At 43.5% G+C, this 23,331-nt stretch overlaps 1 long non-coding RNA gene across 1 annotated transcript; it reads left to right on the forward strand.

Annotated features, from left to right (window-relative positions):
- Positions 1-558: 558 nt before the first annotated feature.
- Positions 559-21,763, forward strand: LOC118711569. The gene is made up of 3 exons (XR_004985743.1): positions 559-949; positions 5,091-5,095; positions 21,753-21,763. It is a non-coding gene; the product is annotated as an uncharacterized LOC118711569 (long non-coding RNA).
- The last annotated feature ends 1,568 nt before the right edge of the window (positions 21,764-23,331 follow it).

Consider the following 23,331-nt stretch of genomic DNA (forward strand, 5'->3'; position numbering starts at 1 on the left):
ATCTAGCGGGCCCAAGAGATAGGGCCAGTTCCTTGTTCTGAGGGATCAATCAGGAGTGACTTACCAGCAGTGGAATGGGAAGGGAGGTATAAGAGGAGGGACTGCCCCTCCATCAGGGCTCTCACCTGGGTGTTTGCCGGCTGCTGCGTCAGCCAAGGTTTGAGCCCGGATTCGAATCTGTAATAAACTCTAGCATGCTTAATCAAATTGGCTCCGGTGGTCCATCTCTTGGGGACTCGCTTCGTAACAGTGGGCTCATTTCCTTTCTCACCACCAAGCTATTCAACGTACTACCCTCCTTGCCTGAAGCCATTCCACCCTTGCAGCTTGACACAGTCACTGCAGGGAAGAAATATCTGCACAGCATACGTTCCAAGGGACCTGGCGAATATGGCATGCTGTTTTTAATATGTTTGCTCCCCTTCTTAGCGCTTATGTGCTCTTACCAGGGCCACCTCCCCTGGAAAGGCTGTTTCCCCAACTGGGAATGTTTTCTTAGAGTTGGGGGTTCATGGGACTAGGCAAGGGAATGAATCAGTAAAACCCCCTAGTGTCACAAAAAAACCACTGCAAATAATCCAGGCAGGCTCCTTATCTAAACATCTCATGCGAGCTATGCAAGCAGAAAGACTCAGACTAGGTGTCAGACAAATGGTTAACCACTGTAACTAAGAATAATCGTGCTTAAGCTACATAACCTTTGCTTAAGCCATAGAATAGGAAAACTTCCTGCAGTTATTTCCTTGTAGCTTAACAGTAGAGCAATAGAATAGTAACCTCACAACAGAAACAACAAACTAGCCCTTATAATGGAACATAGATACTAAACTTTAGAATAGAATATAGAAACATAGACAATAGATAAGATTAAAATCAGCAGAGCTAAATAGAAATAAGAATTTTAGCACAGGTCAAACAAGAAACTGTAAACATAAAACAAGAAACTGCAGTCCCAGCATCAGAGCAGGGACATTTCTGATAGGATCACCTGGCGGTTCCCAATTGAGGCTGCAAACTGACTGCTAAGAGCTTCCCTTCCACTGTCATTTGAGGTCAGGTAAGGGCATTGCAAATCAAGGCCATTAAAATAAGGATGAATGAGATCACTCAGTGGGAAGCTAGATTGCCTACCTTTTTCCTGTTGAATCATGTATCATTTAGAATTGTAGAAAACATCTCCTCTAAGGCAAAGATACTTCACAAAGAGAAAAAATGCGTAACATAAACACTGTGTTTATCCGGTGTTCCTGAGTCATGGGGATGGTTATCTTGCCTTTCTGCAGGCTGTTTTGACCCTTTTTTTTTTTTTTTTTTTTTTAAAGTTCCTGTTATGGTTTTTGTTCTTAACCTACAATGTGAGTACAAGAAGGTCAGCCAGCCCTGTGGGTCTGTAGAGAGCCAGGTGACAGGTCAGAGAAGGCCAGTGTTTTGAGAAGCTTGTCTCAGGTGTTTGCTCCGTGGGGAAGGTCATGCTGGCTCAGAGAGGAGCTCAGACAATACTTACAGAGAACAAGAGGAAAGGAAGGGAAGGGGATGCAAGCACCACTTTCTTTTTACCCACACACTACCTGGATACTGGCCATGTTTACGGTCTTCAAATTTGGTTTTACGATGCCTCGGGATAAATGGCTGTTTCAAAATTAATTACAGAAAATGTAAATGTTTTTTAAATAAAAGGCACTTGCTAATGCATCCTCCCTCAACCCAGAGAGAGGCTGTGGTAACCAGTTTACCCATGCTCAACAAGGTAAGGAATGCTGTTGACGTTTTCTGATTGCATAATGGGTGCCAGCACCTCAACCTACCACAGATAACAGTTTTGGCTGTCTGTGCCTTTAAGACCAAAGGAGGTAGAAATTCTAAGGGGGAAATTGAAGATGGCCTTGGCCTCTCTGGCCTTCAATCCAGCCTAGAGTGACTTTTTTCCCTGCTGGCCAAGGATCTGTCCTGAAATCTGGTCTTGTCTCCCTTAACAAGCTCTGCTTGCCCTTGAATCTGACTCTAAATTCTAATTTACACACACTGCTCAGATTAGACATCTCCTGTGGAGCTGCTCTAGCCTCAGACTCCAGACCCCTCCATCCTCCCTGCCCCAGCTCAGCCTCATGTCACACTTCCAAGTCTGACATTCGGCCCTACCCCTCCCCCGCACTTGCCCTTGGCTCCTGGCTTTGTGTTTCTCCTAACTCAGTCCTGACAGCTGGTGTCACTGATACCAATTCAGCATCTCCTTCCCTCCTGGGTACAACTGAGAGTCCTGGAGGGGAGATGGGGGCAGCCTATGCCCTCCAAGCTGTGCTTCTGGCCTCACCCAGGTATTAGAACAGAGCAGCCTGCCCAGCTTGGGCCCACAGCCCCATGATTCTATCCAAAAGCAGACCCAGAATTCTCTGCTTGGGAGGAGACCACACATGCCCATATTCAACGATTCATAATATAGGATCCTATAAGGATTGACCTATTTTGCAAAACCCTTAATTTTTTTATTTTCTTTGTTTTCTAGTTTTGTTTTGTTTTTTTCTCATCATCAACCCCTCCCTCGAAGAGGCTGAGGTATATGTGGTTCTGTATCAGAACCAGAATTCTCTAAGTTATGGCTCATGGGCATGCAGGGCCACTCTGTCCTGATTCTTGTCCCAGGATTCTGAATGTGTCTTCCCTCACAAAGAGCAAGATATCATCAGATTCATGTTTCATAAAATCACATGGCTTCAGTGTGAGGGTGGAGCAGAGGAACACAAGGCTGGAAAATTAAGAGACTTACAGAGTCATATTAAGAGTCCTGAGAAGGGACATTGAGGACATCTATTGTCCTTGAACATTAGTGATTATTTAGTTCAGCATAAGTAATTAGACAAAAGAGGCTATCAGAATAGTCTGTCTATTCCTCACCTTCCACTCCCCCAGCAGCCAAGTCTTGAAACTTATTGTTATTAAGACATCCACCAGCTACAGTGGGAGAGACTCTACCTGTCCACTAGAGCCTGTTTATGCCCTTATGTTGGTAACTTATTGGAAAATGAGTCCCTGAAATCAGACCAATCAGATAACTACCTTCTGCTGAGTAAAATCTATGGAATTAGAGGGAAACTTTGATTTGATCTCCATTTTTTAAAGGAAGAGGAAATTATTAGTCAATTCTTAGGAGTCTTTGGGCTTGAGGGTAATTGAGGTCACTTATGCCCGTTAATTGGCGCCTTTCTCTGACTTCCTACCAAGGCAATAAAGAGAGATTTAGGCCAAACCTGGAAAGCCAAGGAGAGAAAGGAAGTGTTTTAACAGAGGCAGGAAGGTTTGAGATTTCATTGAGAGGAAAATTATTTAACAAGAGCCTCGAAGACAGCATGACAGAGTGGGGCATAAAATATTCCTGGGACAGTGGGTGACAGCATTATTAGTTATAAATTAAGAGACACTAGAGTCAGAGGTACAAGTATGTTTATCACATAAGACTCTGTGTTATTAACAATAAAATAGAAGGACTAAATTACTCTTTGTTTAAACTTCCAAAAATTTGATTTACATGAAAACCATTTAAGAATATGAGCTGTTGGGGAAAGAACAAACAAATAACAACCCAAACAGAGAGAGGGAAGACACAGGTGAAGAAGACAAGAAAACAATGCTCCCTCATCAACAGTGAATAGGAGTTAAGATGAAGGAAGAAGAGAAGATACATGGCCAAGCATTAGGGACTCAAATTATTAAGCGACATCTTTCTTAACAGGGTGAAATCTATGGATATACAGTCAAGTTTAGAACAGCAGGAGAATGGGAAGCTATAAGATGAGGACAGTACAAAGTAAGGTTCGCTTATCTTTTATGATTAAGAGTGGCTTAAAACTGCACATTGAAAATCTGAGGCAATGTCTGGATCAACAGTAGAGTATTGCAGTTGATTAGTGAAGTTTCTCAAGGGCCCAGGGTTGGAGAATGGGCACAACTAATGTGAGAGAAGGAAATTCTACTTGTTTCCCGGTCTCCTTTACTGGCATTCTCCAAATTGGGGTTTAGGGTCGAAAGCCCAGCTAATACTAAAATAAATCTGGCTTTATCTTTGTCCTATACATTATTTATTATGAGGATTCCTATGGTGGATAGGTAGTATTCCTGGATCCCCTGGCATTGTAAAACCTACTCTTGATCCCCCAAATTTAATATGCTGATAGTTTGGATCTTATAGGGTCAGATAGCGCTTGCAGAGGTCTTGGTGGTAACTTGGGTAGTGGAATAGGAATGGGAACTCCAGGTGAGCTTCATTGAGCAAGAATTGTTCCTATGCTCCTACCCTCTCTCTCATCTGAGAAAAGTGCTGCTCAAGTTTCTTGTCCTACAACGCAGGGCATTATGGATCCTGATACCCCAGGCCAGGAGCACCTAGGGGGATTTAAGGACTTTAGTTGAAATGATTCACCTTCATTTAACACACAAGTATCCTGTGGAGGAGGTTGACGTTATCTATCTGAATCTCACCATTGCCTTCCCCCTTGACAGACAGAGATAGATGTTCAGGCATCCATGTGAAAAGCTTCTTGGAATAAAAGTAGATTGAGTATTGATTCTCATTTATGGACTCAGGATTCCCCCTCCAGGAAACAGGACAAGGAGTCTACATGGCAGACCCATCAGCACTGACCTTTCTCAGAATGACAAGGCCTAAATGTGAAAACACACACACACACACACACACACACACACACACACACACACACATACAAAATGCCTTTGGGTCAGAGCTCATTTTATTCCTTCATAAGAATATATAAATCAAAAACCTTGGCCAAGTGCAAAGTACCAGGTCAATAAAACTTTGGTTGTGTTGTAATGTTTTCTCTTTGTCATCAGGAAAATAAAACAAACAAGACAAAACCACCTTTTTAAAAAATAAAAATACACATTCATCTAGGTGAAATGGTGAACAACATAGACTAAAGAACAAGAATGGACCCAGAGATAAGGAGCCATGGGTCAGACTGTTGGACCTCAAAGGGAGGGTGGGGATAAAAGGGAGAGATCGACCAAAGGACTTGTGTGCATACATATGAGCTTAACCAGTGGTCAAGGACAATGGGGGGGGGGGGATGAGTGAGAAAGGGTGGGGGATTGGAATGGGGGGATGAGGACAAATATGTGATACCTTAATCAATAAAGAAATTTAAAAATACAAAAAATACAAAATTGAAAGACCACAAAATTATTTGTGTCTGTATGTTAAGTTCCTTTCCTACATAACATGTTTTGAGGACAGCACTGTATAACTCATTTCTGTATTCCCCCAAGTGTCTTGAGCTTGAAAGAATTGTTAAACTGAAAAGAGGAGTTGCATTGTTGAGTGGTAGAGGGAGCCCTCTAATTGCATTTGAGTTTGTTTTCTGCTGTATTCCCAGCCCCCTGAATGATGTCTGGTATGGGCAAGCTTGTAACCTGTCTGAGCCTTAGTTTTCTTAAAAGTAAAATGGGGTTACTTCATGCCTTTGCTCAACATAACTTTCTCTTCCAAGAATGTCCTTGACTCTCTCATTTCAAAACCTTGCTTGGGGTAACTTTCCCATTGAAGCTTTCCTTGACACCCTCTGTTTCCCAGGAATAAGTGTCATCTCCCTCCTTTGGGCTCTGCTAAATCCCATAATCATTCTATCAAGGCACCCACAGCCCTTCGTGACATTTACCTACTTACAAGTCTATCTGCCTCTGTCAAACAGTGACTTCCTAAAGGGTAGGAACTATAGAACTATATCTTCGTATTCACTCCTAGATGCCAGGAACAATGGAAACCTGATATAATTTCTGAGCGAATAAAAGAATGAATAATGAAGGTCTATAATCAGCTGAGCGATGTGATCCATTTGAGGTTTTAGAAAAATCTCCCTGGCATGGCAAAAAAAAAAAAAAAAAAAAAAACGGGGGGAGGGCGCGCTAGAGTTCAGAGGGGTTAGATAAAAAGCATCAAAACTCCTTGGAGCTCAGACACGATCTCCAAGATGCTTCTGTTAATTTCATAAGCAACCCAGGATCATGCACCCAATGTCTGAGTCTACAGAGAGGAAGACACAGAACACATGGCGTGAGGGGCCCAAGAAATAATTGCTGGAGCACAAAGCCCCTTGGGAATGGATCAGCCTTGGTGGGGTCCTGGGTGGGTGTGGTCAGAGATAGCACTGGTTGAGCAAGTGGGCACCTGAGACCCTTCATTCACTACACAGCTCTCCCAGGGTGCCTTGAAAACATCTTTTGCTCAAGGGTAGTTGGTAAAATAAGACTTGTTTCTCAAAAGCAGGGACACATCAGTCTTTTATTTGGGTCATGAGAGTCCCCAAACTAAGTGGGATATAGGGGTCACCGATGCCCAACACTGCCTGGAGAAAAGGAGGACATGGAGGCAGCATCTAGTCTTGTCCTCTAAGCAGGGTCATACAGGAGCAGATGTTATCCCAATATTCTATCTTTTAAAAAACTTTATGGGGGTATGGATTATCTAAAATAAACTGTACTCAGCTAAAGCATACAAATTGATGAGTTTTGACAGATTATACACCCATTAATATGAACTGAACCCTGACCAACTCATATGAAATTCATATGTTGAAGCCCATGCTCCCCAATGTGTTTGCATTTTGAAATGGGGTCTATAAGGAGATGACTAAGGTTAAATGAGGTCAGAGGTGAGGCCCTGCTATGATGGCACTTATAGTGTTCTTATAAGAGGAAAAGTCAGCAGAGCTCACCTGCCTTCCCTCCTTATTACCCCCTCCCTTTCTCTCTCTCTGGGCCAGATGAGCACACAGGCAGAAGGCAGCTGTCTACAAGCCAGGAAGAAAGCTCCCTCCAGAACTTGATCATACTGGCACGCAGATCTCAGACTTCCAGCCTTCAGAAAATTGTGAGAAAATAAATTTCTGTTGCTTAAGCTATACAGCACATGACAGTGTGTTATAGCAGCCTGAGCTGACTAATACACCCATGAAATCACCACTCAAGATATAGAGCCATTCCATTGTACTCCTGTCTTGTTATTCTTGTTTACAATACATGAAAACTCTAACCTTAACATCAGGAGAGAGATGTCTGCTGTAGGAAACAGTGCTAACCTTTCTAAAATGCCCCTTGAAATGATCTGTTGCCTATGATATCATTATGCCAAATTCTAATGAAGAAAGAAGCCATTATGCTTACGGCAATGAATTCATGCTAACTCAACCCTGAGCATCCAATTAAACTGGTCATAGTTATAGCTCTGAACTGGTTCTGATAACCTGCAAAAATCTTCCAGATGAAGCTTTTCATCAGTAGCAATAGGTTCCCTAAGAGGAGAGAATTTCAGAATGTTTTGGAAAAGGGAAGCCTTTGATTTTTTTGGCCTCTTCCTCCCTCACTTCTCAGAAGCCAAATTCCTTTCTCCTCCTTCTATAAATGTTAACTTAACCCTTGTCATTCCTCTGAGACCTCTGCCCCAGGCAGAGTCATGCAGCAGACTGACTGGCAGAAAGCCTCCTGTGCTCCCTGCTGTGCCCCTAGGCCTGAGCGGTGTCCACCAAGAGCTGCTGCACGGGAAATGTTTGAGGAGGGAATTACTGATTAAATGAACTGAAAAGGAGTTGGCCAAAGGAATGGCAGCCCGATGACCCAGAGCTGGATTTTAATGCACATTAATGCAGCCTGGAATGTCATCTGGTTAGTTGTCTTTTGATATTTATCAGGTCTCTGGGCCAGCAGAGCTGGCAGAATAGAGAAAGTATTCTCTTTCCTAGAGGAAATGTCCTGGCCACTGTATGTCCAAAGCCCCTTTGCTTGGTCTCATCCACACTTCTCACACCATCTCCCACCTCCCTGCAAGTACCCTGTAGAGCAGATACCACAACTGCTTATTAAAACTTAAATTTATTGGTTATGCTGAGAGGCAAATGATTCATTCTGTAGTGAGTTTCTTTCTGGGCCAACAGTCCTTTTGAGTCCCAATTTCAATATCAAACAGTTCCTTATGTGTACATGTCAGCAACGCATTTGCCTCTCAGAATAACCATTACGGCTTGTCTCATTTTTGGTTCTTATAAGTGTATTCCTTGTATCACATGATCTCATGCATCTAGGGGAAATAATGAACAACATAAACTGATGAACAAAAACAGACCTGGAGACAGTTAAGCATCGATCAGACTACCAAACCTCAGAAGGAGGGTAGGGGAGGGTGGAGGTAAGGAGGAGAGATCAACCAAAGGACTTGTGTGCATGCATATAAGCCTAACCAGTAGTCATGGACAGCAGGGGTTTGGGATGGGAATGGGGGGATTAGGACAATTATGTGATACCATAATCAATAAAGAAATTAAAAAAAACCCTTACATGTATTGTATGTTCTGTCTCTATTCTGCCCAAATCCAAGCTCTAAATCTCCTTTCCTTTGGAACCTTCTCTGACACCAATCTCACAGCACACTGTTTGCATGACTACTGCAGGTTCTTATGTGGTTTCTAATATCTGCCTCTGGTTTGACTTTCACACTAGATACTGAGCCCCTGAGGAATGCTGCTGAGTCTTAATAGTGTTATAAGCCCACCACCTAATTCAGCACTAAGTCCATAAAGGCTCTCAATAAACACTTGTAGAATTTAATTGCCCAATAAACTCTCTCCCTTTCTCTTTCCCACGTTTACCTGGAAATTCCCTTTAGATGATCTCAAAGTCAACCTTAATTAGACCTGTGTACAGTCCTTCTGCCATATAACATAATCTAATTATGAGTGCTGCCCCATCAGATTCATAGTTTCTGCCCACACACAAGGGGTCACTGGGAGTCACCTTAGAATCCTGCTCACCCCGCCTACTCAGGCTGTTTCCCCCATTTAATGTCAGTTTCCTTGGCTGGAACACAATAATAAATAAATCTACCTCCTACACTTATGATGAAGATTAAATAAAAGATACAGGGCCACTTGGTGACAGGTCTTTTCTCTTCCTATTTTGTCTGGGCTTCCATCTCATGACTATTCCCAGGTTACCCAGAGAACACACACCAGCTTGACTATGTGCCTATGAAGTGTCTCTATGAGACCCTTAGTGGCACATGCAGACTTAAAAAAGAAAAGACTAATTGATTATAACCAGTGATCTGATTTTTGGAGAACAGAAATAGTTGAGATCTCTAGGATTAGCCTATGACTCAAGTGATGATGATCACTTGAGATCCAAGCTTCGTAAGTATATTACTGCTACAAAGTCTCAAACCTTTGTTTGTCTTCATAAAACAAAAACACTTGCCCATGCCACCTGAATTTTAATGAATTGGATGACATGAGAAAGAAAGCCCACAACACTGGGTTTTGATGAGCTAGATGCTTTGAGCCCAGCCATAAAGATGCTACTGGCTTTTAGATACAGTGGATACTGGGTAAGGCTAAGTTGGTCCTCTTCAGCTCTCTTTCTCAGACAGGCCTTGCTGCAAGTAACTACTGCTTATGCTAACTGTCTGCCCAGCTGCCTGGGGACCTTCACAGTAGTGTCCCATATTGTTCTCCCCTGGACATTATTTTTTTAAATATATTTTATTGATTTTTTACAGAGAGGAAGGGAGAGGGATAAAGAGCTAGAAACATCGATGAGAGAGAAACATCGATCAGTTGCCTCCTGCAGGCACACTGGGGATGTGCCCGCAACCAAGGTACATGCCCTTGACTGGAATTGAACCTGGGACCTTTCAGTCTGCAGGCCAATGCTCTATTCATTGAGCTAAACTGGTTTCAGCTCCCCTGGACATTATTGATTCCTCTCCACAAAACTTATCACTCCTGTGTTGTAGCCCTTCAATGCCCCACTTGGCCCCTGACTAATTAGGTACAGGATGAATAAAGATGTCAGCCAATCAGAACAGCTGAATATGACAGCCTCTTCCTGGTTACATCTGCACTCCCCAGAGACCTTCTGTGTTATTCAACCAGAGTATACTTATTCCCTTTCAGGTTTAGCTTCCCCAAACACTAAGAACCACAGATCCCACCAGCTGCAATAGAAATCTACTGCTTACAGAGCTCAGGGCGGTCTGGGAGAAATGCCTACAGAGATTCTGGTTCCATCACTCCACCACCTCACCCTAGATGGAAACTTATCATTTTCATTTTTCAAAGGGCTCTTGTCCTTCATTTCACAGCTATAAGACAAGATTGCACCTCTTGGTCAGAGAAATGCAAATAAATAACAGTAAAATGCAATTTTTAAGTACGAATTGGAACCTAAACCATTTTGTACCAGTGGATTTTTAGATGAAAGAAACCTTGACTATATCCTCTAAAGTCTATACTTTCAAGCATCTGTTTTATTTAGATAACCAGGAGGAATAAAACACCAGCATTCTTCCTTTTCTGGCTTTTTATAATGAATTTAGAGACACAAAAATCCAATTAACCCTCATCAAATGTGTGCATGCTTCAGTCAGGGACCTGTATGCTCTAAGGCTGAGCTGGGCAGAGGCAGGCTGTGCCCAGCGGAAGCACTGAGATGCTGTATCACCTAAGACAGCTAGGCTGACCCAAGGAACCAGTGGGCCTGGCTGGGTGGCTGGAGAAGGCTAAGGCTTGACAATTGGAGCTGTGAAGCTTCATGGTCAGCTCTGGGGGCTCTTTGGGGACAATGTGGAAGCAGTAAGTGGCACCTCTTAGAACCCTGTAGCTATGTGGGGGTTGGGAAAAGAAAGAAGGACCATAAAAACATGAGACTGACATATCTTTGAGCAAAGCAGATGACTAGGGCAGTGGTTGGCAAACTCATGAGTCAACAGAGCCAAATATCAACAGTACAATGATTGAAATTTCTTTTGAGACAAATTTTTTAAACTTAAACTTCTTCTAATGCCACTTCTTCAAAATATACTCGCCCAGGCCGTGGTATTTCGTGGAAGAGCCACACTCAAGGGGCCAAAGAACCACATTTGGCTTGCGAATAGTAGTTTGCCAAAGACAGTGGTGTACTTTCTTGATAATTTCCTTGTTTTTAAGTAGTTATATCCTTGTTCTAATTATAAAAGTGGTTTGCCGACCAAGGGGTTAGGGGACATGGAGGAGTGATGAGGCCATCTGAGCTCTTAGAACATCCTGAAGAATGACAACAGACACTCTGCACCAGCACCTCAGTGTACCTCAAGGGCAGGCAGCCACCCTGGCCAACAGCTTCTACCATACACTTATTATGAGATCCTAGACCTGTCCTACCACCAAGAAACGTCTCAGCTTCCTGTTGTAGAATGAGTGGTTCAGCTGGATTTCCTGGCTTCTCCACTGATCCACCAGAGCCCGAGCCTCCTCGCTGCCCAAAGCTTAGCTCTCTGCCTTTGACTGAGTCTGAGGGGGCTCGTGATCGAGTTAATAAACGAGCATCTCAGACCTGAGGTTCCACCAAATAAGATGGCAGTTTGTTTCCGCCCTTAAAATGACAAATGAAAACTGACTGGAAATTATCAGGAGATGTTTTCTAGGTCAGGTCTGTTAGTTTCTCCATTAATCTGTTCCATCAGCAGCAGTAATACAAGGCTCTCAGAAGAAGAGTCCATGCCGGTTTCACAAAGCCTCACTGGACTCAGTGAACTGGTCCTCGTCTGGCACAAATACAGGGCAGTTTGTGGGCTAAATGTGGGTTCTGTATTTTACAAACCTGTGTTAACCTCCTTCCCTAGTTCCACACAAACCAGGGAAGAAGGTAAGGGGCACATCCTTTGTTCTCATATCCCTTGGTGGAGGGGCGAGGAGGCTGTAAGCAAGGGGTTCATTTCACTTAACTAAAAATGCCTGATAAGAGAGTGACAAATAAACTAGGAGCCATGCTCTCACATTTATAATTTACTTTGGACAGTGTTACATAAAACAGGGGAAATGCTTGTATAAGATCATTTAAGTGAAAGAGTAAGATCCAGATTTGTATTTGTAATGTGGTCATAATCATGCAAACAAATAAAAGCAAATTTCTCAGAAACCTATATATGAGGACAATGGTGGAATCATCATTGAAAATTATTTTTTCTCTACTGGTATTTCTGAAAAATGACTATATCCATTTATAAGGAAATATTTTAAAAATGAGGAAGAGACTTTAAGGGTCATTTCATCCAGTGGCACCCAAACATGGTTTTGCTGAGCACCCAGCTGGCTGCCTTTGCATCCCAGGGAAGCTTGTTAAATATGCCAGTGTCCAAGCCATAGCGCTAGAGGTCCCAGCTTAGCAAGCCTGACACTGGGTCCAGAGATCTGAATTTCTAAAGTTAAAACTAAAAAAGCTTTCCCAGTACTTCAAAGTGGAACCAGTTTGGAAGTGGTGTTTCTAATGCAGAATGAGGAACCGGAGGCCCCAGAGAGTGGGGTCAACAAGAACACAGCTCAGTCCCCATCCTGGTACAGCACAGCGGATGCTGGGTGAGCAGATAAAGAACTGTGTGCTGTGTGGACTCTATGACCCTTCTGGAGTAGCCTGACCCTCGAGACTGCTCATGAATGCTTTTCTGAGTCAATGTACTCTTCCTGTAACCTCTCATGACAAAGGCATTTGGCTGTCGGGATCTGAAATGTTAATATGGAGGAACTGCAAGGAGGGGCTCTGATTCTGCCCCTCTCTCTAAGGGCTGGCATTGAGATGCCTGTTTATTTTGGCCTTCAGGGCAGAAAGTGTAATTGCTCATAAAATGGGATGTGAGTAAATGAGATGCTGATAGGGCAGGTTGGCCCCAGCTTCCGGCCAGACCTCCGCTCAGTGAGGGGCTAGCCTTTGGCCTGGAAGGGGCAACACAGTCAGAGCTGCTTAGTCATTGGAACAGAAGAGATGCGGAGTGCCAACCTGCATCATCCTGCCAGCTGTCAAAACAGCCGTATCTGCATGGTGCTTCCTTCTCATCTCTGCAGCCCACAGTACGGAAATGAAAGGGTTTGGGCATGCGACCATGTGCTCGCCAGAGGCTCCCTCAAGTCACTTCAGAGGCAGAATGGCTTTATTGTTGGGATACCCAAGGTCTGGAGCAGGGCCAGAGAGCAGTCAAGAAGCATTCAGGTGTAGGTGCCAGCATTAACAATGGATGATGACAACAATAATCATAGCTAATGGGCACCATACGTTTCCTTTCATCCTCCCATTGTCTTACCTTGCACTCCTCCCCCTGGGGAAGCGGGTGTCCGTGATGAGACAGAGACAGAGGTTTTCCTGAGCGTCTCACAGGGCTCAAGGAACATCTACTCTGCAGTATCTAACGACTCCCTGTGGACAGTCAGGAGGAGGTTCAAAATGGCCACAGAGCGGGCACGCCTCTTGGATGAAGATGGGGCAGGAGGAGAGGATGGAAACTTGGCTTGACAGAATAAAGAGACAGAAAGAGTTAAGGGCAGGGTGAGTGGAGAACACAGGGAAGAAAGGGTCTCCTACACGCCCTCCAAGACAGCAGACTATTTATACTGCAAGCAAGTCAGGGGAAGAATTAAATATTTGCATTATTTTTCTATTCTCTTCACAGAAATTTGAATTATGAAATAATTGTCAAATGAAGGAGGAAAGAGAATACAAACAAAAATAGGAAAATAGATGATTCAGCCAATTAATAAACATGTTAATTATGCAACAGGATGTTATTTTTCTATTTTTTCTATGTTTGGGATATACCAGTATGTCAGTCTTTTAAATTTTATTATCTTTTGTGATCTGTTTTCTCAGTCTAAGTAAATTTTCCCTCTCTGTGCCTTACTTAGTATTTATAACTTAGTATTACCTTTCTTAAATACAGTCTCCCAAACTGTGGAAGCTTCATGCCCAAATCCCTCCTGGGTGATGTCACCAGCCCATCCAGACCTGAAGAAGGTCTGGGAGCTGGACCCAAGCGTGTCAGCTGAACAAGGCCCAGGAGTGTAAGTTGCCCATAATTGCATCAGGATTATTGAAGCGTGTGCAGGAGAAGATGGATGTGAGTACATGCTGGGGAACCGAAAAGATGACTGAGTGGACACTACTGCGTGTCCACTCAGCAGCCATGTCCCCTCTTCCTTCCCTCAGGTCAGGCAGTGGTAAGTAACCCTTCTCTCTAGACCCGGTGACAGAGGCCCAGACAGCATTGCGTTCTTTCTCCTTCCTCATTTATAGCCCATATAGTCACAGTTTTCCTCTCCATGTACTTTTATACTGTTGTGTGTGTTTTGTGCTTAATATTTTCATAAATATTTGCCCTGTGATATTAGGTACTTTATATTTAAAACCATTTTTCAAAGGTGCTTCAGCATCCATCCTGAGCATGTATCGTTATTATTTAGCATCTCCCCAATCTCCAGCCATTGGAATGCTGCCATGTACAGATATATGCACAGATCTTTCCCTAGCTTTCTGTTTTCCTAACACAGACCCCAGACAGTGCAGTTTCTATTTCTTAGAAAGCAGAAGATCAACAGCATGTTGTCTACAAATAGGGGTTCTGGAGTCACAATAGGGACCGGAATCTTAGCTTAGCCATTTTTAATGAAGGACTTTGCTCTAAGCCTCAGTTTCCTTATCTGAAAACAAGAGAATGCAGGGTGTAGATCACAGGATTTTGGTAAAACTTAAAAAAAATAGCCTAATCAGTTTGGCTTAGTGGATAGAGTGTTGGCCTGCAGACTGAAAAGTCCCAGGTTCGATTCCGGTCAAGGGCATGTACCTTGGTTATGGGCATGCTCCCAGTGGGAGGTGTGCAGGAGGCAGCTGATTGATGTTTCTCTCTCATCGATGTTTCTAACTCTCTGTCCGTCTCCCTTCTTCTCTGTAAAAAAATCAATAAAATATATTTTTTTAAAAACTCAAAGGAAATGATGCATGTGTCAGCAGAGCCTTCAACACACCAGCAGCATTCAGTAAATGATGTAGAATCATTACTGAACAAGAAAATAGTAACAATATGTATCTTGAGAATTTGAAGAATGCCCGAGTAGAAATAAGTCACCCATATTATATTAACTTTTCATATGTTAATATTTGCTTCAAATTTTCATCTCTGGAATTACTCAAATCAATATGAATACCCTCTCCCTTAAAAATTACATTACAGATAAATATCAAGCCAAAGTATCACTTTCCCAATCTTAGCAAAATTACAAGTTCAGTTATATTTGTTTTTATTAATCCATCTTTGTGCCAACTGTTTGGCAGACTTTGGAGTCACTTCTGCTGTCACCTATACCTGAAGTTACTCATCCTAGGCTTCCACTAGCCGATTACATGGAAATGCACGTAAAGTCTATTGCTGCCCTTCACTGTTGCTCACACTCCTGAGCCATTCCCTACCATTCCAGCCCTGGAGCACACCCTTCTCTTTGCTTCTCTCAGAGTAAATGATAGCTGTGCTCTCTGCTGCAGCTGAATCAGCAGGGGGCCACTGGTTGAGGTACAAAGGACTGTCACCTGCAGTGCTGTCAGGAGGGCTCCCAGGGAACACGCAGTTTGTGCAGGTAACCGCAGTGCTCGGGCTGAGGGCTGGCCACCAGCCTTTCAGGTGCAGGCACCTGATTTTGTCTCTTGGGACAGATTCATATCATTTCGTCTCTCAGAGCTTGAAGTAAACTCACTGGGCCAATTTTTACGGTGAAAAATATCACTTTCCTGGTGCCATGCCATTCCCAGTGCTGCCTCTCCCTAAAAGAGGTAAACATACCAATCCAAATTTAAGGCAGAAGTTGCTTATGTTTATAAAATTAAGATTAATATTGCCAAGTCTTTCCAGGAAGGTGGTGCCAACTTGGGATCACCATGGTTGTAGATCAGTGCCCGTTTAATACACCCTTGTCAATGCCAGTGATGACTGAAACGGTTTTGGTTAATTTGCAGGCCAACACCATTCTCATGTCAACTGGCATCAAGTAACATTTGAAAGCTCTTTGCGTCTTTGGGGTATACTGTGTCCTGACAATACCACATCAATCAAGGTATGCGCAGCTCTATTGAAGAGGCTGTTTGGTTTTTTGGAAGGTTCCACAGTATTGGAGAGATTTTTTTTTTTTTTTTTTTTGGCCTGGAAAAAACATGAAAACATTTCTGATTCTCATGCTAGAGCACTAGGTTGTAATCCTTCCCAAACCTCATGCACATCTTGTGTTTAAACTTCCTGAGCACAGCATCACTTGAGTTAGCTTTTATAACATATACCTTCTAGTTCTATCATCATAAGAAGGATAAACTAGGGCTGAAAAGTAGAAAAGAGTGAAATAGAATGGAGATGTTTATGATGAAGGCTAGGGAGGAGGAAGAAAGGCTGCCAGGGGTGGACCAGGGCTCAGAGTGACCCCTGACCCCGCTGGGAAGAGAGCCAAGTCCAGCGCACAAATCTCTGAGAAGAAGGACGCTGACAGGCTCTGTGCTTAGGACTCCGCCACTGGGACTACAGCGAGCCAGGCAGATGGCAGTGAAGAAGTCTGAGTCATCTAATAAAAAAGAAATTAAACATTTGGAATGAAAATCAAGGAGAAAAAAGTAATATGATATTCATGACAAAGTAAAATGAATTTCCAGGCATTCTTCTGAAGCTTCAAGGAAGAATGATGCAGAAATTAAATACAATACCAGTTACTATTAATTTAAAATATACCAAACACAGTCAGTAGTGTTTTAACTGGATCAGGTTGTATTTATTTTGTGTTGATGAATATAAAAGTTTTACAAGGGCATTTATAGGTTTTTCTGTGATGTTGGTCCTGGCAACTCTTTTAATTGTGGTTTTAAGATCCTTAGCCATGCGTTTTTCTTCAAGTGTGGAAATTTTTATTTTTAAAAAATATATTTTATTGATTTTTTTACAGAGAGGAAAGGAGAGGGATAGAGAGCTAGAAACATCGATGAAAGAGAGACATCAATCAACTGCCTCCTGCACACACCCTACTGGGGATGCGCCCGCAACCAATGTATATGCCCTTGACCAGAATCGAACCTAGGACCTTTCAATCCTCAGACCGATGCTCTATCCACTGAGCCAAACCGGTTTCGGCAACCGTGGACATCTTTAGAGAAGAGTCTATATACAGTGAGTGGTGCTGGGACACCATGCTTTCTTCCTCCTGCTGTGGTTCCATTTCCACAAGCATCTCCTGCTGGAACCAGTCAGCACAACACAAGACTGTTTCCATTTCCACGGAGGAGCCATGAGAAGCCCTTGGGTCCAGAGCCCTGCTGGGTGAATCATTAGGGGCTTCACCTCACCTTCTAATCCTCTGACTTCTAATCCAGTTGCCTCAGTTCACTACTTTTCTTGTTTCATGTCAGTGTCCTAACACCCCTATGCCCCCTCTGCCCACCTTCAGGCACACACCCTCTGGTCTGTAGTCATTTCACACAGAGCTATTCCAACAGAGACTTCCTAGCACCATTTAACTTTTCTCTCTTCCTTCGCTGGCCTCATTGGAGAAAGTCCCACAACAATGAGATAGGTCAAACTGACAGGTCAAATTCATAAGCTTGGACATTAAACTGATATGGCTTCTATTTTAAAAATGAGAATTTATTAATGATATTGACTTGACCTTAGGCAAGTCAACCTGTCAGAACTTCAGTTTCCTGAATTTCATCTATGTCAAATAGATATAGTAATAGCACCTACCTAGAATGTTAAACTAAATGCTGGGCATTCAGCCGGTGATCAATAAGCATTAAATGTTATTACTAAGCCATGATGCTGGTGATGAACTAGATGGCGTGCTAGGAACTGTATCTCATCTAATTACTCAGCAATTTTTTTAAAGATGATGATGCCTCCACATTATAGATGAGAAGGATGAGGTTCCCAGGGTAAATTAAGAGGTTACTTTATTAAGTAGTGTCTCTGAATCACAATTGTAGGACTCCAATGCCCGTTTTCTTTCTCCCATATCACACTATCCCCTTAGTGTGCATTTTAAAATAAATAGAAAGTTATTTTTTAAAGTAGAATTTACTGAGCTAAATTGTGTTGGATGCATTCCTTCCATCATCTCATTAAAGCCTCACAACATCTATTTATCAGTACAATTGTTAGTTACAGGCAGTCCTTGGTTTACATCGGACGCGATATACATCATTGCGTGGTTATGTCGCCATCTCCTATATATCTATATAAAAGCCTAAGCGACCATCGCAACTGAACAGACAACCAGACAAGCTGCGTGGGGTGACTGGCCAGCAGAAGGGTTAGTGAGGGATGAACAAATGATGAGCAGCAGGCTGCGTGGGGTAACCAGGCTGGCAGGGGAGTTAGTTGGGGGCAACCAGGCCTGCGGGGTGTGGGGCAGTTGGGGACAATCAAACTGGCAGGCAGAGGCAGTTAAGAGGGACCAGGCTGGCATGGGGGGCAGTGAGGGGCAATCTGGCCAGCAGGCAGAGGTGGTTAGAGGTGATCAAGCTGGCAGGAGGGTCAGTTAGGGGTGATCAGGCAGGCAGGCAGGTGAGCGGTTAGGAGCCAGCAGTACAGGATTGTGAGAGGTCTGATTCCCAGGATCGGGCCTAAACCAGCAGTTGGACATCCCCCGAGGGGTCCTGGATTGGAGAGGATGCAGGCTGGGCTGAGGGGACCTTTGCCCCATACACGAATTTTATGACCAGGCCTCTAGTTTATTTATTAAAAAAAGGTTCCATCATTTCAACGTATGCACATATGTGCTTTATAATTTATTTACCACAAGTAAAGGTCAGGAATTGTTATCTTTCTTTTAAACTTTTTTTACTGTTTCACTTCATTACTGCTTTGTATGTGCTCCATGTGAGTGACATAGGTGCTTACGTAGGTGGGTTCTGACTTACAGTGAAAATTGCATTACGCTGCACTGTAGGAATGGATCTCGTAAGTAACCCGAGAATCTACTGTATACACAATTTTGGAAAACCCATTCGCAAGTCCAGTAAGCAGTGCAGACATGAAGGACAATAATTTTCCTCTTTCCCCAGGGGAAGCTCCAGGGTCCGCCTATGCCACATGACCCCTGCAAGCCCAACAGGTTGCTGAAAGCCCCAGGCTGCAGCTCTTATTCTGTTTTCCCCTGGCTTCTCTGCCAGCTTATTTTGTGCTGTTTTTTTCCATCCCCCTTGAGTTGGAATACTTTGAATTACTGCCACAACAGATGCCAATGTTTCAGTGGTAAGACAGTGCAACTAGAATAAAATTAAAAGTGTGTCAACAGTGATGCATAATGGAAGCATTGCTGTTGTTTTCTGGTGAGATGTTGTATTTTGTTTCATTGTAGGATTTAAATTAACTCATAAATATTGGCCGGTATGTGATAAATATCCCATCTAAGTGAAGAACAGAGATTCCTCAGGAGTGTGACCTTGGTTTCACTCAGTAGGACCCACCCAGAAGCTTGTTGGGTGCATGGCTCACTCCAGCAAGTGCTCAGCATGGCAGGTAGGCTGTGCTCCTGAGCCCAGTGGTTCCACCACCACTCACATGGCTTCCTAGTGAACATTGAGCTGGAGTACTGAAAGGTAGGAGATCAAAGCCCACTTGCTTGAACGACTGAGCACCCTCATGGGGAAGTGCATCACCCAGTTACAAAGCTTTGCTATCAGAATGGAGAGCTGCTGTGGGCATAGCATAGTACCTGCCCTGCCACTGGATGTCCCTAGCTCAGCCTCACCCCCCTGCACTCATGCCTGGGTTTTAAGGAGAGAGGACACTGTCAGCAAATACTGAAAGTGCCACACTTCTAAAATAAAACAAAAAACAAAACCCAAGATAGGAAGCCTTGATAGAATGATGTGCCACCATAAAGTGGTGGGAACATGCTCCCCCAGGTCAACCCAGACATGATACAGCGCCTGGATGGTGCTGGCAGTCCCCATAGAGGCGGGGGAAGCACCAGCAGTGGATTATGGGAAGTGGTAGTGTTTGATGGAAAAGTATAGGTGTGTCTGGCAGAAGTGTCAGTGGTGCAGAGGTGGTTTAGGTCTGCACAAGGCAGTGGTTTTCACTGGACTTGATGACGCCTAGGTGAATGGGATGATGGTATATAGCAATCCACTACAGTGGCTGACTGAACCTGCCCATGAGCATAGGGGAGGCCCTCTAGTGCTCCCAGGAACAGTGTCAGAGACTTTATGGGAGGTTGTAACAAAGGGAAGAAAGAGCCTAGAAAATTTAGTTCGTTACTATAACCATGACTCCATACGTCCAGGCTGCCTCAGACATTAAGAAACTATGTCATATATTTGGGTATAAATCTTTCTATACACATGTTTTCATTTCTCTTGGGTAAAGGCCTAGGAGTGATTCATAACATACACATATATTTATTTCATATTCAATCATAAAAGTGTGTGCCACAAATGAATCATAAACATAAATGTTATTGTAATACCTGAAACTACTGTATAAAACTCAGAAGAAACCATAGGGGGAAAGCTTCATGACACTGGATTAGGCAATGATTTTGGGGAGATGAAACCAAAGGCATAGGTAACAAAAATAAAAACAGACAATTGGACTGCATTAAAAACTGCACATCAAAGGACACAATTAATGAAGTGAAAACACAACTATGAAATGAGAGAAAATGTTTGCAAATCATATAGCTATTAAGTGGTTAATATCCAGAATATATAAAGAAACCATACAACTCAACAAGAAAAAGCAAGTAACTCAATTAAAAAATGGGCAAAAGAAGTGAATAGAAATTTCTCCAAAGATATACAGGTCAGCAAGCATATGCAAAGATGCTCAACACCACTAATCATTGAAGAAATAGTATATTTCCTCCCAAATGCTTCAGCATGAAAATCATCAAGTTTAATATTTGTGCACAGTTTTTATTTTTAATGAAAATTAACATACAATGAAATGCACAAGGTTAAGAGTACATTCTGAGTTCTGACAAATGTATACACCTGAGCAGCCCGAACCCCTATCAAGATGAAGAACATCACCATCAGCCCAGAATGTTCCCTCAAGACCCCTCTGTAACTCCTGCTCTCAACCTCAGAGGCAACTACTGCTCTGATTTCTTCTAACAAGTTAGTTTTGCCTGCTCTGGAAGGTCATATAAATGGAATCATACCCTTTCACTCAGAATGTTCCATGCCATGGTGTGTATCAATTGTGTGCTCCCTCTTACTGCTGTGTGAGTACACACTGCATGAGTGCTCAGTTTGATTATACATTCTTGTATTGGTGGATGCTTAGGCTGCTAGGTATATTTGGGTATAAGTCTTTCTATACACATGTTTTCATTTCTCTTGGGTAAAGACCTGGGAGTGATTCATATCATACACATATATTTATGTCATAGGAAATGGAAAGCCTTCTTTCAAAATAGTGGTTGTACAATTTTACCCTCCTACCAACAATGCAGGAGAATTGTCTTTGCTTCAAATTCTCACCTATGTTTAGTGTTGTCAGTGTTTTATAAGTTATTTTTGAGTTGAGTTGGAAGTTGGAAAGTGCTTGTGGGGAAGGCAGGCATGGGAAGGGTATGCAATGTTGGTAGAACACCATGGGCCTGCTAAGTTGTGAGACATTTCCTAATTAATCCAGGAAGGCACTGATTCGCTTTCTTTGATATTTAAGAGCTGTGATATCCCTGGAACCTGGTAAAAGTACGTGAGAAATCAGTCGTTGGGAGCTACATTATTAACTTGTGGCAGAACAGGTGAAAATGGGGCAGGTTTTCCTCTGCCTCTCATCACTGAGGAAGGGACCTCAAAACTGAGCAATTGACAGTGTAGAGGCAAAATTGCAACTGCTTTTACCCTGGCTGAGAAAAACGTCTAGCTCTCTATTCCTTTAAAACACTGGCTCGCACAATCGGTGCTCAGAGACAAAGCAGGATGAGGAGGAAAGTAGGCATCCAGCTGTAAAGAACACAGTGACTCATTGCTAAACTGATGGTGCTTCTGAGGGTGGTGAAGCCAGAAAATAATTTCAGGTGCATGTGTCCAAGTGTGCTCAGTGTTGCCGAGCCCAGGACTAAGGAGGGTAGCGACGTGAGGAACATGCCACATGTCTACCCTCATGGACCATGCAGTTGGATGGCAAATATGGCGACCGAGGCTAGTAATGAACAGCATAAAAAAATGTGCTCTTGTCCCTCATGGGAGGGATTACACTACTCTGACAGGCAGGGCCAATTTCCAAGGCAAGCTAGGAAATCAAAGGCCACAGTGCCAGAAGGATGGTCCTGTTGATGTTCGATAATCCAGGGAGCAGGACATGAAAAGGCAGAAATACTTAAGAAACTTCAGTGCAAATGAAGATGAGCCAAGGAAAAGTCAGCAGAGTGGCGTCCTGAAAACTATGATCTGGAAAAATGAGTCAGAGTTCAAGGTAGGCATGATTAACAGACGATATTGGAGCTTCTAAAACCAGCTACAGGAAAGTCAGAAATCCATTGCAGCAAGCCAAGGAAAAGGAGGTCAGGGCGGAAAGGAGACATCAGCACAGAGGCTGGAACAAAGGCGATGGCAGGAGAGATACTGAGGGTAAAATAACTGAGGTGCTTGCGCATTACCAAAGGGCAGAAACAAGCAGTCTCTTCCCAAGGGCAAGAATCCTGCAGGCCAGCGGGAAACAAAGGCCTGTAACTCTGCTGGCCCCCAGGCCAGTGTCACACCAACCTCCACCCTCCCAGCTGCCTCATCCCTCAGACACAGAAAACCAAGCTGATGTGCAGCAGACACCCTTGCTGCTCCCTCCCCCTCGGGATGCAGGCAGAAGGTGAAGTTGGTCAAGTGGCTGAGAATGCTGAGAGCCATCCCCTCTCATCTTCACTCTGATACCCCCCATCCATTTCTGCTTCTTCAATCCTTTATCCTCAGAGAAGGCAAAGGTTGATCATGTAACCCCTAGACCCACCAGGCCCCACTCAAACCACTGTCCAGGCTTCCCATGGGGCTCAGGATAAAATCCTAAGTCTTCCTCTTCCAAGGCACTCGGTCTTCTGACCTTGACCTCTCTCTTCCACCTCTCCTAAAAACCTTAATAGCCTTCTTGGCTTTGCTCATTGGCTCTGATCATGCTAATTCCTTGAGGAACGTGTTAAGCATCCCACCACAGAGTCCCCTTCCTGGAATACCTTTCCCAATCACATCTGCCTCATCCCTTAGACCCGGGTGGTTGCCCTGATCCTCTCCCACAATCCAATAGCAAGGAGATTCCTTCTACTATTTCCTATATTAGTAACACCCTCCGCTCCATCACCGTTTGTAGTTAGTTATACTTTATTTGACTTTCATCATGTCACATCCCTCCTCATTGGCCTGTGAGCTCCATAAGGCAGGGGCTGGTCCCAGGGCCTGGCAGAGGCTGGGCAGGAGCTCATGGTATGCACATGTTAGTGGAATGGATGGAGAGTGAGTCCTGAGCTCCGGTGTTCCATGGCCACCTCTCCACCCTCAAAA

The sequence above is a fragment of the Pipistrellus kuhlii genome, unplaced genomic scaffold (assembly GCF_014108245.1).
Source record: "Pipistrellus kuhlii isolate mPipKuh1 unplaced genomic scaffold, mPipKuh1.p scaffold_m20_p_8, whole genome shotgun sequence".
Taxonomy (NCBI): Eukaryota; Metazoa; Chordata; class Mammalia; order Chiroptera; family Vespertilionidae; genus Pipistrellus; species Pipistrellus kuhlii.